We start from the raw sequence: 12,641 nt of genomic DNA, 5'->3' as shown, positions 1-12,641 counted from the left end.
TTGGAAATCAGTGGGAGAGGCATTTGTGTTGCAGTGGACGTAACATGGCCAATTTTGATAACTGTAATTTCTTGGAAGTGCCTACCTTTTTCTTGTTTTGTTGTTTCATTACTTGGCCAGGGGCTGCAATATTGTCATGAGCTGAGGGCAGATACGAAAGTGACGTAACCTTTTTTTTGTGCTGCATTAACTGCTATATTCCAACCTACACTGAACACAGATTGCCTTGAAGCAGCTGTTTTTATGGGCTGTATGGCTGTGTGTGTTTTTTCACATTATGAAGTGGTGTTGAAAGTAGTTTGGTTTGATTTCATGCAGGTTCACCTGGCCAATGGGGTACATCTGACCAAAGAGGCCTATGACCAATTGCTCACAGTGCCAAAGGACTCACACTTCGTGAAGCGAGCCGCGACTGCCATTTGGTCGACGGAAGTGCTCGCTAAGCGGAGTGTGACGGGCACACTGTCAAACCGGTTCGTCGCCCAAGGCGGAGAGAAGCCGCCTCAACAGCCCCTCACCCCCCACAAAGTTGATGCACTGAAAGGTGAATGCGGTCATCTTGCTCTCTGTTCTGTGATTTAGCTGCAGTTTAACTCTCAAATTTATTAGTAAGCAGACTAAAGTTTTCACTCAATGTGCTCTGTGTCCGCAAAAATTGATTGCTGTTGGTGTTACACATTCTGTGTGATTGATATTGTGCTTCCACCTTCAGCCATGAAATTAAATATTTAAGTGTTTTTAAAAGAAAATAATGCCTGAAAGGTTCATTGTTCACAGTGGGAAAGCAATTGAGGAATTTTGATAGCAGATAATTTGACAGCTAGTGGAAGAAAGGACCATATGTTGTGGCATCATCACAACATCCCCACTGGATTGTGACAAAACTGCCCATCATGGCAGGTAGCAGTTAAATTAATGATTGGTTGTGAGAGGTGGCTGTTAAATAAAGAAAACTGTGAGCCGCAGAGCTTAAATGTCCCCTCAAATTTTTTTTGTTTGTTTACAGCTGCATTCTAATGTACCGCAGCTAAATTAACTAGTGCGGAGATCCAAATATGCGTCATTCTAACACTCATGGTGCATTTTCTTTTCTACGCAGTGTTTTTCACGCACTACGCTTCAAAAAAGGGCTACGCAGAGGAGGACGTCGCCAAGGCCTCGAAGAACATTCGGATGTGGCTATCACAAAAAGCCTGTGAGCTGCGGCGACAGAGGCCCCCCAAAAAAAACATCTTGCGTAAGCATAGACAATTGCATGTTTTTTTATCCGAGAAGTCGCATGGGATTTTTTCCTATGCATCTTTCTCCATATAATGCACCATTACGTCTCACCATACATACCGAATGCAGCAAGGCACATGCCAGGCTCGTGATACGAGCCTGTATGCCTGCATGCATGGAAACGTCGTCTGGTGTCACGGCCTGGTGGATTTTTATGCCCATAAACATCAGCCCGGAAACACCAGCCCGGAGACACCAAACCGTATTTTCTGGTGTTAACACCAGGCACATCCTGGTGGGTTTCCCAGCCCCAAAAACACCAGCCCGGAAACACCAGACCGGAAACACCAGCCCGGGAACACCAGAACCATGTCTGAATTTCCACCCTGGTGTTAACACCACATACGGCCTGGTGGAATTTTCGATTGGGGTGCTCCGTTTACTTATGGCCGCGCCTGTACATGCTTGTTCAAAGAACACAGGACACAACAAAGAACCACACACGACATCTACAGAGCGCAGCCCTCAGGCATTCTTTCAGCAGCCAAGCCTGATTCCAGTATAAAGATTTCAAAATTTTGCACATGCGTCTCACGGGACCCCATGATTTGTCGGCCAAACCGAATAGGCATCACAACTTTAGTGTTTTTTTTCATCTTTTGATGCCAAAAGTACGGAACCTTGCTTGCAGATAGTGGTGGCGATGAAATTTACGCACTTGAATGCCGGGTCGAAAATCTTCAAAGTACAAGGAACAGATGGCAATCACGTGCGTCATTCTCATCGCCAGCACTGTCTTCCAAGCAAGGTTCCTAACTTTCTGCCTCCAAATGATGCAAGCACCAGGCAAGTTGTGACGCCTATTTGGTTTGGCCAACAAATAATCGGGCACGTGAGACGCCTGAGCAAAATTGTGAAATTCTGATATTGGAAGCAGGCTCAGCTTATGGAAGAATACCTCAAAGTGGCGCTCTGTAAATATTGTAAGCGTTTCGTCTTGAAAAAACAAAGCCCCAAGCCGACACAGGCGCTAAAACATAACGCTAACAGACAGGCACCTATCGCCTGCATCTCGTCTTCGTTCTTCCTTGTGGTTTGTCAGGTTCGGGGCTCTATTTCACAAGTTCATTTATCTGCCAACTAGCCCAAAAGAGGTGTTAATGTGTTCCTTCGCTGTGTCCGGTCTTCTTGGCGCAAATACGTACCCTGTAGCGCAGGGCGTCTTCCAAGGCTCTGCGGCGCGAACGACTAGTGGTACAGTCCCGGAAGACCAGAGGCAGCTATCAGTCCAGCACACGCACGAGCATCGGCAAGATTTTTACTTGTCGTCGTCGCCAGCCACCGAGAGTTCGGGAGCCGAAGGCCTGTCTTACAACTGCCCCCGGGCGAAAGGGTGCCATCCTGGCTGCCTAGGGTAATGTGACGATGGCAGGATCGTATTAAGGCTTCAGGTGGTTGGTGTGAAAAATTTCATGGCCTCGGCGAGGAAGATCAGTAGACGGAGTAAGGGGTTCGATGAGGTAATTGACGGGGATGTCTGCTTAAGAATGTGGTAGGGCCCTTGTACTTACTGAGAATTTTGGAGGAAAGGCCGGGACTTGAGGAAAGAACCCAGAGCCAGACCAAAGAGTCAGGAAGATAAGTGGGAAGAAGTGCAGAGGAATCACGCGTGCTTTTCTGCTGCTGCTGGGAGTGTGAAGTGAAAGACCGGAAAAACTGGCGGCATTCCTCGGCATAAGTGGCGGCTTGAGAAAGAGTCGTAAATTCAGAAGCATCAGGGCGGTAAGGAACAATGGCGTCCATTGTGCAAGAAGGCTGACGGCCGTAGAGGAGAAAGTATTGAAAGGATCCGGTGGTGGCTTGAGCAGCGCAGTTATAAGCATAGGTGACGAAAGGTAGATCGCGGTCCCAGTTGCAGTGCTCAGAAGCTACATACATGGGCAGCATGTCGCCAAGAGTGCGGTTAAAACACTCGACCAGGCCATTTGCCTGCGGATGGTAGGCGGAGGTGGTGCGGTGAAAGATGTTAACGGTGCAGACGGGTGAAGGTCTTCAAGAAGCCGGCATGGGCACACTGGGGATCATCGTGGTGGGAAGAGCAAATCAAGAAGCGCAGATGGGTAAGAATGACAAGCAGCCACTTGCGACGATCCGGAAGGTAATTCCGGCGGGAAAGAAACTCGTCTCTCATGACGAAATGGTGTGACTGACGACGGCGAGCACGGGAAGGAGGTCGAGAGGATTGGCCAGATAAGAAATCCAAGAGGCAAGCGATCCACAGGTCTCTGCGTTGCTCGGAAGCCATATCAGCGGACTCAAACGCCTAGGAATGCAGGACGGATATAGAAGGCACTGCCTCAGACGGCAGAAAGGAGCGTGGCTGGGAATCAGCATCGGCATGTTTACGGCCGGAACGATATAAAATGCGGGTGTCGTAGTCTTGAAGTCGCAGAGCCCAGCGCGCCTGTCGACCAGAGGGATCTTTCAAAGACTACAGACAACTAGCCAACCAGCAGAAGACGTGGTGATCGGTGACAACGTGAAAAGGGCGCCCGTACAACTAAGGGCGGAATTTGACGATCACACACACGATGGCTAAACACTCCTTCTCGGTGACAGAACAGATGGCTTTAGCTATTGTTAGTGTCCGGCTGGCGTAAGCAACAACGTATTCGTCAAAGCCAGGCTCGCGCTGCGCGAGGACTGCACTGAGGCCGACGCCGCTGGCATCGGTGTGGAGTTCCGTCGGAGAACGAGGGTCGAAATGACGCAGAATTGGTGGAGTGGTCAAGAAGCGACGGGGTACCGTAAAGGCTTCATCACAGGCTGGCGACCAGGCTGAAAGGTCGTGGCCGGAAAGGAGCTTGCTCAGCGGTTCAATGACAGTGGCGAATTTGCGGACCAAGCGGCAGAAGTAGGAGCAGAGGCCGACGAAGCTGCGGAGATTTTTTACAGAAGTGGGTTTCAGTAATTCTGCTACAGATCGCAAGTTTGCTGAGTCCGCGAGAACGCCTACCTTGGAGACGACTTGTACAAGACTGGTGAGCTTCCAAGCTCCGAAACGGCACTTTTTTAAATTGAGTTGGAGGCCAGTGTCTGCCAGGCAGCGAAGAACAGTGTCAAGGCGCTGGGGGTGAGACGAAAAATCCATGGAAAAGATCACAACGTCATCTAGGTAACAAATGCATATGTGCAACTTAAGCCCGCGGAGTAGGTTGTCCATCATGCGCTCGAATGTGGCGGGGGTATTGCAGAGGCCGAAGGGCATGACATTAAATTCATAGGGCCCGTAAGGTGTGACGAATGCAGTTTCTGGGAGATCGGCCTCTACCATCGGCACCTGCCAGTAACCAGAGCGCAAGTGCAATGAAGAGAAGAATTCGGCGCCCTGTATCGCGTGGCGCTTGAGCATGTCGGTCACGTGTTGGTCAATGATGCGGCGCTTAGCGGCTGACACGCGGTACGGACGTTGGCGCAAAGGGCCATGTGTGCCAGTGTCAATACAGTGGGTAACGGTGATTGCGCGTCCCAATGAAGTTTGCTGGTAGTCAAACGTAGCTGCAAAATGGTGCAGGAGGTCGACAAGTTGGGCCCGTTGGGTAGGCGTCCGGGCGGCGTCAACGGAACGGTGAAAAACATCGAGAGGAGGCGGATTGGCGATGGAAACAGGCGTAATGGCGCTGACGTGAAGGCCGGCCGTGCAATAGACGAGGGGGTATGCTGAGGCGGGATCGAGCACGGCGACACTACAAAGCGATTGGCCATGGAGCAAAGTGGTAGGAGAGGAGAACGGGTTGGAAACATAAAGAGCGCTTGATTCACGAATAATTGTCAACACGGCATTAGGCAGAAAGATAGATTCCTGGCAACGCATCGTAAAGAGGGCGTATATGTGACAGTTGCGTCGGAGAGAGCAGCTCAAGAAAGAAGCACCAGCACTGAAGAAAAAGGCGGAACGTCAGTGTCCTCTGAGGCGACCACAGTCGCGGCAGCAGTTCTGGGTACCTCCAAGGGAGCGTCACTGAAGTGCAATAACTCAAGTTGAGCACGGGCGCAGTCAATAACAGCGTGGTGTGTGGAAAGTAAGTCCCAACAAAGGATTACGTCGTGAGATGAGCGGGCGAGGACGATGAACTCTATTGTGTAGGGGACGTTCTCGATAAGTAGGCGGGCGGTGCAGGCGGCTAATGGTCGAATGTCCTGAGCGCTGGCGTTGCGGAGAGAAACGGCGGGAAGAGGCGTCGTCAGTTTGAGTCTGCGACAGAGGGTGTGGCTGAGAACGGAAACGGCGGCGCCAGTGTCAACAAGTGCTTCGACGGCGACTTCCTCAACAAACCCAATGACAATGTTGTCGGGCACGGAAACAGGTCTTGAACGAGTCGCTGGCAGCTAAGTTGTTGCCTCCGGAACTGCGGCGTAAGTTTTCCGCTTGCACGGCGGGTGGGCGGCGGAGCATCGGAAAACGGGAACGTCGGCCAGGAGACGGCGAGCAGTGGGAACGGAAACGGTAAGTACGAGAAGAGGGGTCCGGAGGTGGCTCATGCGACACAGGCTAGGAGGACAGCGGAAGATCGTAGGTCGGCTCACGCATATAAATTAACGGACGATGGTCGCGACTGCGGCAGAAACGAGCTACGTGGCCAGCGACTCCGCAGGCATAGCAAATAGGGCGATAGTCTTGCATGCGCAAGGGGTTGACAGGATGCGGCTGCGATCGTGGACAGGCAACCAGATGATAAGCGGGAAGTGCAGGTCACTGTGGTTCTAACAGTTGGTGGGGAGGCCTGTAGACTGGAGCAGCAGGCGAAGGTCGCGGTCGCGCCATAGCATCAGCGTACGTTAAAGGAGCCGCGATGAGTGACTGCTGAGGAGCTGGAGGAGGAGAGGGCTGTACCTCGGCGACCTGCTCCTGTATGACACGCCGGAGGTTTGGAGTGAGCGGCGGCGCAGGCGTAGGTGGGCAGGTAGTAAAGCACAGCTGGCTGGCGACTTCCTCATGGACCAACTGCTGAATGTGCTGGAGGAGCGACGTGTGGTCCAGAGCACCGTCCCCCGAAAGAGCCAAACTGGATATTGTTGCGTCTTGAAATCCGGCCCGCCGGGTGAAAAGACGCTGCTTCCGCAGCTCATCGAAGCTCTGGCAGTAGCTGATGACATCGGACACAGATTAGGGATTTTTGGCGACAAGCATCTGGAAGGCGTAATCATCAGTGCTTTTCTAATATTTCTTATCTTGTCGGCGTCGCTCATAGAAGCGTTCATGCGCTTCCAAAGTCGACAACATCTTCGATGTAGCTGGTAAGATTTTCGCCGCTTTGTTGTGCTCGACTGCGAAAGCATTGCTCGGCACGAAGCTTACGCACAGCGGAACGGCCAAAGGCCTCTGTGAGGCTGGTTTTATGGTTCGCCCAAGCTGGAGATGTCCGCCTCGTGGTTGCGGAACAACAGATAGGCAACGTCGCTCAAATAAAATATAACGTTGGTTAGTTTGACGCTGTCGTCCCACTTATTATACGCACTCGCGAGTTCATAGGAGGCCAACCAATGCTCCACATCCGTGTCATCCGTGCCGCTGAAAAAGGCTGGGTCACGCTGCCACGCTATGCCGGAACAGATGAGAGGCGAGGGAAGCGGTGATGCAGGTTGGGTGGCGGTCTCAGGCATCGCGGAAATGGGAGGCAATGCACGGCTGCGGTCCTCCATGGTGAGGGGATCGCTGGCACTTCCACCAAGTGTAGTGCAGGACGTATTACAAGGCGCTGCGGCGCGAACGAATACTGGTACAGTCCCGGTACACACCACAGGGAGCGATGTTGTTTTTGTTGTTGTTGTTAGCCATCATTCCAGCGCACGGACGACCATCGGCACGGTTTTTACTTGTTGTCGTCGTCTTCCTTAAGCGCCAGCCGCCAAGGGTTAGGGAGCCGAAGGACTGTCTTACAACCATAATAAAGAGTCCCAACTCGCCCAAACAGACGTATTCATTGCAGTATTGAAAAATATAATTTTTTCGTAAAATAAGACATTTTCGGCACGACATTGTCAGTGATGTAGCGCATCAAAACACACCTCATACGTAGTAACTTGTCAGGTGACCAGCTGATAGTCAACTTTTGTTATTACTATTGGTGTCCTTATTAAAGGGACTATGCAGTAAATTAATTTAGATTACATGAAGATAGGCAATCCATCACTCGTCACCCCAGCGCGAGAATATTTGAGCTAGCATCAATAACAACGAAGTTATAGACGATTAAAAATCACGCTCCTCCTTTCCCCCCCTCAACGCGTACGAGCGGGGCACCATAAAAAAAATAAAAAATGGCTGAGGCTTAGCTATGTTTAAGCCTAGTCAGATGCGAAGCATATTGATGGCTAGGCTTGGTAATACATGGCTTTCCTTGGTTGAATACTTGGTCATTTTAATACAACCACTAGAAGTGTAGCAAGGATTGCCGTGGCAGCTATATACGGGATCATCGGTGAATTCAATGCAGAGTGTACAACCGCTGCCACAGCACCGGCTACAGCAGTTGTTGTAGAACGTTGTCGCCGAGCCGCATATTGAGCACGCCGCTTAGCCAGACGTTCATCCCGCTCTTCATCGTTCTGTGTGGCACGCTGAAGCTTTCGCTTCTCGTTCAAATCAGCCCTGCTTCTAGGCGGCATCCCAACACCTGGCCGCCTCGTAAGTGTCCGGAAAGCGAGGCAAGCTCAGCTTTATACCGCTGCTGTAGCGTCACGTGGTCAGCTGCAGCGCCTCTGATGTGGAGCCTCCAACGCCGCGGCCGACCGCGCGAGCCGGCAGCCCATCTCTCCTCTGCTGTGACGTCATGTTGTCACGTGGTCAGCCGCCGCGCCTCTGATGTGGAGCCTCCACCGCCGCGGCCGACCGTGCGAGCCGGCAGCCCATCTCTCCTCTGCTGTGACGTCATGTTGTCACGTGGTGTCACGTGGTCACACTAAAGGTCAATGGTAGCTCCACCGCCGCGCTTGACGGGCTGTAGTGTAGCTCTAGTAATATGCTTCGCATAATAAAGAAAACAGCTCTGGGACTGGGCTCCGGCTATGAACACGTCATTCGCTGACGTTCGGTTTACGACTTCCGGTTGTCGCACTCCCGAGGAGTAGCGTGCGTCGGCTCCGTGTCTCCCGTCTCTGCGCTTTCTTGGATTGCGGCGCGCGTCGGTCAAAGCTTCAGGTGCTTGACATTCATGCCTGACTGTCGAACGAGCGCTTGGTTATAGTAGTAAGCGTCAGGTGCGAAGTGTCGACCGCAAACGCGGTGTCTTCGGCGGGTGTGCGACGCTGGCAATCCGATGCGCTCCAACCTGGCTGCTCGCTCACGCACGTCTCTAGGAATAACATGCCTGAGTTCAACACCTCGCCAGTCACTGGGTTTGCATCCGACCACACAGCAAGGCGTATTCATCTTGGGCGGTCGAAAAAGGCACTGCGAGTGGCTCCAGAACTCGCGACAGAAAGAGGCGGCAGAGGTAAATTAAAACCATATGCGCGAAGCAATGCCCCGGCTCGCGCTTGTCCGAGGGGGTCGCGCGGCGGCTCGAGCAGACGATTTGCACCGCACACTCGAGCGAATGACAGCGTGTGGTGGCCTCCCGACGTCATGGGACTAGTAACGTCTGTTTTCCTGATTTTTGTTTCAAAATGGGTCCCTACGAAGACACCAAACGGCTCGCAAATTAAAAAAAAACATGATTTTAAAAATTCATAATAAACTGCCGGGTCAGTTCCGAAGACTCCTACTTGGTGTCAATGCTTCTTAGCATCTCTTCTAACATTTACAAGCGGCTTTTAATTATTTGCATGGTTCCTTTAAAGGTTGTGTAGTCTACCTTACGTAACGCCCATATCAGTTTCTAGAGTGTAAAAACGCAGTTACTATTGGGGTAGTCGCCCAAAATCTGGGCTAATTCGACCAGCTGCGCACACTTGAGGGAGCCTGCCAGCGTTTTGAAAGCGCATGCATTTTGTCGCGATGTAGGCAAAATTTATAGGGCCATAGCGTCGGAGTTACCGGCGCTTTCAAGATCCTAAAAGCTGGTATGAATATCACTTACGGTTGTCTACATGCTTGTCAATAAAAAAGCAGAAACAGTAATTAAAAAAACTATATAAGATAAGCTATTTCTTAGCACGAAGTATTAAGCAAAAAGCTGTACCCGTGGTGCCCTTTCTGCTACTGTTCGATGTCTGCATAACGGCCGCTGATTTGAAGATCCGGCCGAGATTCCCTGCCTTCTTCGTAAAGAATGAAATCAGTGTATTAGAGTTAAACGACGATCCCGAGTCTTTGTTGCACAGACGGATTACAACTGCAAGTTTGCGGCATTATTGCTAGATCTAGCACAGAATTAGCACGGTAACCGCGCTATTTTCATGCCAAAACAAACAAAATTAGGATGGCCGAAAATATTAGCGTCCAGCCCGCGCCGCTTAGAGCGCCACGGGCTTGCCCAAGTGAACAAAGAATAGGTTGGGGCAACCGAAAAAGAAATAAAAATAATAAGCCCCTGCCTGAACAGGCGCACATAGCGCAGTCCAGTCACTATTGCCTCAACTCAAATCCTCTTGGGCAGCATGCTGTAAGAATGTCTTCAATAAAGCCGGCCGGCATAGGTGTCACTGAGCCTACATCAAATGAGCCAGTAGCAGCTACAGAGCAGCGCGCAGTGTGTCCTCGTGCTCACCCAGTCGGTCTTATATTCCTGAATACTCCCTTTTGGGTGTAGTGGGCCGGGGTAGAAGGGGGAGTACTCCGAAACGAAGGCAGGAAAACATGCGAGCCTCCTGCGTGGGGAGAACGAGGGGCGGGGATGACGTGTGAATGGGGCATACGCATGCGCTGAGAAAGCAGATATGGAGACTCGCCTCGCCGATGCCGCAACCGCCGCTAGTTTAGGGCGAAAGCAGTGTCGAGGTGTCCGTTACTGCTACGTCCGTGCCCTGTTTTCCACGGCACGGCGAGCGCGCCTGAGACAGTACCGAACTTCCGGTTTGGACGAACTCCGTAAAACAGCTTTTCGGTGTGAAAGCTAAGTATTCAATATTAGTTTACCAGCATACAAGCTAGCGCGTCTTAGGTGCATACTGGCGTGCTACACGGCTGAGAATGCTATGCTGCAAAAAGCGATTTTGTAAATCTAAAAGCATTTTTTTGTAAATTCCGGAATACCTTAGAGGACGCCAGGTTGGGTTGTGACATGTGCGCAATCCTAGGGTGAAGATCTGTACCATTCGCCCTGTATTGTACCGGAGCGGACACTTTTTATTCACTACGCATCTCCCAGCAACGACTGACCACTTAGTTGCAGGGGGTATCGTTTTCTTTGCACCAACCATGAGCGCATATTTTAATACGCACTTTCGATTTCGTAACATGCGCAAAACTTTAAATACGTGGACACTGGTCGTACTGCGTGTCTCATAAAATAATTCGGTATCTTTATGCATATGACATCCCTGCGAATCGTATCCCATTGAGATGACGTTGCAGAAAGTACAGTTTTTTATTCGTCCATTATATCGGCGTCCTTTAGGAATGTTCAACATAATTGATGGTTTCCTACACGACAGAAAAGCTGCGCGTTGGGTTGCTTAAAACAAGTAAGGAACGGTGTGGTATTCGTTATCAGTACAGAAAAGGCGCAGAACCATCTCACTCTCTTTACAAGCTTCAACCACACGCTATGGAAAGGGAGGAAGGAAAGACTAAAAAATGGGAGCAAAAATAGGCAGAGCACCAGATTATTATTTTGAACTGTTGGTATCATTCGCCTTCCGCTGGGATCGCACAGCTGACGAGCGTCTCTCATATTTCGGTTCCATCGAAACAGGGCTGCCTCAACAGAATGAAAACAGGAATTTCGGCGCCCATTCTGTCTGGCCGTGCGAAGGAAGTCACAGCAAGTCGGAAGAGGAGTTCGCTGCAAAAGGAAGCTCTCCTCCTCTCTCCATCCTGTAAGATTTGCGTGAATGTTAAGTTTTGGTATGAAACCACTATTCCGCGAGGTCAAACCAGCACGCCGGTTTGTGCGATGCTTTACTTTGAACGTGACAGTGGGCAAACACGAAATGAATGAATGAATGAATGAATGAATGAATGAATGAATGAATGAATGAATGAATGAATGAATGAATGAATGAATGAATGAATGAATGAATGAATGAATGAATACCGCGGCTATTGACATTCGAACCCGTGGCGGCACGAACAGATCAGCTTCGCTGACAACTACCCGAGAGCATTATAGGCTACCACCGCAGCTGATCATGGCTCGTGTTGTTGTTGTTGCCTTGGTGTCATGACACATATGGCTCGCCTTGAAGTGCAACACACTCTCGCGCTGTGTATTGCACATCGTCTTCTTCATGAACTGGTACTCCTGTAAAACTAATATTCGCGCTTTGAGCTATGTGGCGGTAGTGAAAGACAGATGTGCGCTGCATGCGTTGCGTGGACAACGATGCGACAGAAACACAGCATCATAGCAATAGTTAGTTAGTTATATGGAGTTTTATGGCGCATAAGCAACTATGGCTATCATGCGCCAAATACAAGGTTAGATTATGTTATGTTAAGTGTATAGAGGTTACATTATAATAGGTTTAAAACATTGGCTTTCTTTAGAAACTTACAAACAAGTGAAAACTCGACAAGTGTTTGCTCGCTTAAAAGCAATGCGGGATGAAATGGAATGTGTTGATTGTAAAATAGAGTAAAAAACTTTCTCCTAAGTTCTTCGAGATGGGAACAAGAAATTAATATGTGATTAACTGTGAGCTCCTCACCACACATTTCACATACAGGTTTGTCTTTTTTTGTTAATAAGAAGCTATGGGTGATGTGTGTGTGACCTATGCGTAAACGACACAAAAATTACTTCGATAAAACGCTCTTTATGGCGGCATGATTTCCATTCTTTTAAAATGGGCTTTACAGTATGCAGCTTGTTGTTTCCTTCATTTTCCCAGGAAGCTTGCCATTTGGCTCTTAGTTTGCTACGTACAAACTTCATGTAATCCTAAGGAGGCAAATTCACATGTTTTATTTCCATGGTTCTGGCTTGAACAGCACACATGTCGGCTCTCTCATTGTCCCTAATACCAACGTGACTGGGAACCCAGCATAATTTTATAACATGTTTTTGTGCTGTGACCTTTATTATATTGTGTATGATGCTCCCTATCAGTGGCTCAGTGGCATTTTTGGAGTTTAATACTGCAAGGACGCTCAGTAAATCTGTATAAATGATGCTGTTTTTGATGTTTTCATTTGTTATTTTCTGTACCGCAACACTAATGGAATAACACTCAGCGGTGAACACTGTAGCACATGAGGGCAGTCGTACTGCATTTTCATTTTTTCCTTGTATCACTGCGCTTCCTACATGAGCACG

The sequence above is a fragment of the Amblyomma mixtum genome, chromosome 9 (genome assembly GCF_055824585.1).
Source record: "Amblyomma mixtum isolate Tamu chromosome 9, ASM5582458v1, whole genome shotgun sequence".
Lineage (NCBI taxonomy): Eukaryota > Metazoa > Arthropoda > Arachnida > Ixodida > Ixodidae > Amblyomma > Amblyomma mixtum.
This window is presented reverse-complemented; position numbering follows the sequence as displayed.